This window comes from Platichthys flesus, chromosome 23 (assembly GCF_949316205.1).
Source record: "Platichthys flesus chromosome 23, fPlaFle2.1, whole genome shotgun sequence".
Taxonomy (NCBI): domain Eukaryota; kingdom Metazoa; phylum Chordata; class Actinopteri; order Pleuronectiformes; family Pleuronectidae; genus Platichthys; species Platichthys flesus.
The window spans coordinates 1,640,562-1,643,061 of NC_084967.1; the positions used below are offsets into that span (position 1 = coordinate 1,640,562).

Genomic DNA, 2,500 nt, shown 5'->3' on the forward strand with positions numbered 1-2,500 from the left:
CAAATTTTGCTGTCCACCTCTGTTCAAGTAAACCATTGGTGAGTCTTTATTGAACATAACCCAATTCTCGTCCTAGATCAATTAAGCATAGCTTAGATGGACGGTTCATCTTGATTTACAGATTGGAGTCGAGGTGATAAAGGGCTCGTCCGGGATTTGAACCCGGGACCTCTCGCACCCTAAGCGAGAATCATACCCCTAGACCAACGAGCCACGTAAAATAAATGTTTCGGAAACTTTGGACTTCGGCAAGCGCTGTTGCATGTTGACATAGTTGGAAAGAAACATCCTGGCCATTCATTACTCTACAGTCTATAAAATCAACATACTACTGTCTCCTGCTAATAAACTGAGCATCACTTAACCCCTTATGGCTGTATATTGATAGCTCTAGTGTATATCTCTTAAGAATCAGACTTAGTTTGATTGAGATTGTCTGTAACCCTCGTGAAGTCTACATTGATCTATAGAATGTATCCCATTTCTCATCCTAGTTCAATTAAACAAAGCTTAGCTGGACAGTTCATCTTCATTTACAGATTGGAGTCAAGGTGGTAAAGGGCTCATCCGGGATTGGAACCCGGGACCTCTCGCACCCGAAGCGAGAATCATACCCCTAGACCAACGAGCCACGTAAAATAAATCTTTCAAACTTTCGACTTCGGCAAGCGCTGTTGCATGTTGACCAAGTTGGAATGAAACATCCTGGCATTTCATTTCTCTACAATCACTAAAATAGGCATAATAAACCAATTGTCTCCTGCTCACAATTTTAGCCACACTTAACCTCTCATGGGAGTGTATTGATCTTTTCATTGTATATCTCTAAAGAGTTTGATTGATTTTGATTCAAATTTTGCTGTCCACCTCTGTTCAAGTAAACCATTGGTGAGTCTTTATTGAACATAAGCCAATTCTCGTCCTAGATCAATTAAGCATAGCTTAGATGGACGGGTCATCTTGATTTACAGATTGGAGTCAAGGTGGTAAAGGGCTCGTCCGGTATTTGAACCCGGGACCTCTCGCACCCTAAGCGAGAATCATACCCCTAGACCAACGAGCCACGTAAAATAAATGTTTCGGAAACTTTGAACTTCGGCAAGCGCTGTTGCATGTTGACGTAGTTGGAAAGAAACATCCTGGACATTCATTACTCTACAGTCTATAAAATCGCTGTACTATTGTCTCCTGCTAACAAACTGAGCATTACTTAACCCTTTATGGCTGTATATTGATAGCTCTAGTGTATATCTCTTAAGAATCAGACTTATTTTGATTGAGATTTTCTGTAACCCTCGTGAAGTCTACATTGATCTATAGAATGTATCCCATTTCTCATCCTAGTTCAATTAAACAAAGCTTAGCTGGACGGTTCATCTTCATTTACAGATTGGAGTCAAGGTGGTAAAGGGCTCGTCCGGGATTTGAACCCGGGACCTCTCGCACCCAAAGCGAGAATTATACCCCTAGATCAAGGAGCCACGTAAAATAAGTCTTTCGGAAACATTTCGACTTCGGCAAGCGCTGTTGCATGTTGACCAAGTTGGAAAGAAACATCCTGGCCATTAATTACTCTACAATCACTAAAATAGGCATAATAAACCAATTGTCTCCTGCTCACAATTTTAGCCACACTTAACCTCTCATGGGAGTGTATTGATCTTTTCATTGTATATCTCTAAAGAGTTTGATTGATTTTGATTCAAATTTTGCTGTCTACCTCTGTTCAAGTAAACCATTGGTGAGTCTTTATTGAACATAACCCAATTCTCGTCCTAGATCAAGTAAGCATAGCTTAGATGGACAGTTCATCTTGATTTACAGATTGGAGTCAAGGTGGTAAAGGGCTCGTCCGGGATTTGAACCCGGGACCTCCCGCACCCGAAGCGAGAATCATACCCCTAGACCAACGAGCCATGCAAAAGATACCTTTCTGAAAGAATCCATTTCGGCCAGCGCTGTTGCATGTTGACCAAGTTGGAATGAAACATTCTGGCATTTCATTTCTCTACAATCACTAAAATAGGCATAATAATCCTTTTGTCTCCTGCTCACAATTTTAGCAACAGTTAACCTCTCATGGGAATGTATTGATCTTTTCATTGTATATCTCTTAAGAGTTTGATTCAAATTTTGCTATCTACCTCTGTTCAAGTAAACCATTGGTGAGTCTTTATTGAACATAACCCAATTCTCGTCCTGGATCAATTAAGAATAGCTTAGATGGACAGTTCATATTCATTTACAGATTGGAGTAAAGGTGGTAAAGGGCTCGTCCGGGATTTGAATCCTGGACCTCTCGCGTCCTAGGCGAGAATCATACCCCTAGACCAACGAGCCATGTAAAATAAATGTTTCGGAAACTTTGGACTTCGGCAAGCGCTGTTGCATGTGGATATAGTTGGAAAGAAACATCCTGGCCATTAATTACTCTACAGTCTATACAATCGCTGTACTATTGTCTCCTGCTAACAAACTGAGCATCACTTAACCCCTTATG

The 2,500-nt window shown here is 40.9% G+C and overlaps 5 non-coding genes across 5 annotated transcripts; all 5 read right to left on the reverse strand.

Annotated features, from left to right (window-relative positions):
* Positions 1-141: 141 nt before the first annotated feature.
* Positions 142-213, reverse strand: trnap-agg (transfer RNA proline (anticodon AGG)). Its single transcript has one exon. It is a non-coding gene; the product is annotated as a tRNA-Pro (tRNA).
* Positions 214-559: 346 nt separating this feature from the next.
* On the reverse strand, positions 560-631 carry trnap-cgg (transfer RNA proline (anticodon CGG)). Its single transcript has one exon. It is a non-coding gene; the product is annotated as a tRNA-Pro (tRNA).
* A 360-nt stretch (positions 632-991) lies between these two features.
* On the reverse strand, positions 992-1,063 carry trnap-agg (transfer RNA proline (anticodon AGG)). The gene has a single exon. It is a non-coding gene; the product is annotated as a tRNA-Pro (tRNA).
* Positions 1,064-1,844: 781 nt separating this feature from the next.
* Positions 1,845-1,916, reverse strand: trnap-cgg (transfer RNA proline (anticodon CGG)). The gene has a single exon. It is a non-coding gene; the product is annotated as a tRNA-Pro (tRNA).
* Positions 1,917-2,268: 352 nt separating this feature from the next.
* trnap-agg (transfer RNA proline (anticodon AGG)) lies at positions 2,269-2,340 on the reverse strand. The gene has a single exon. It is a non-coding gene; the product is annotated as a tRNA-Pro (tRNA).
* Positions 2,341-2,500: the final 160 nt, after the last annotated feature.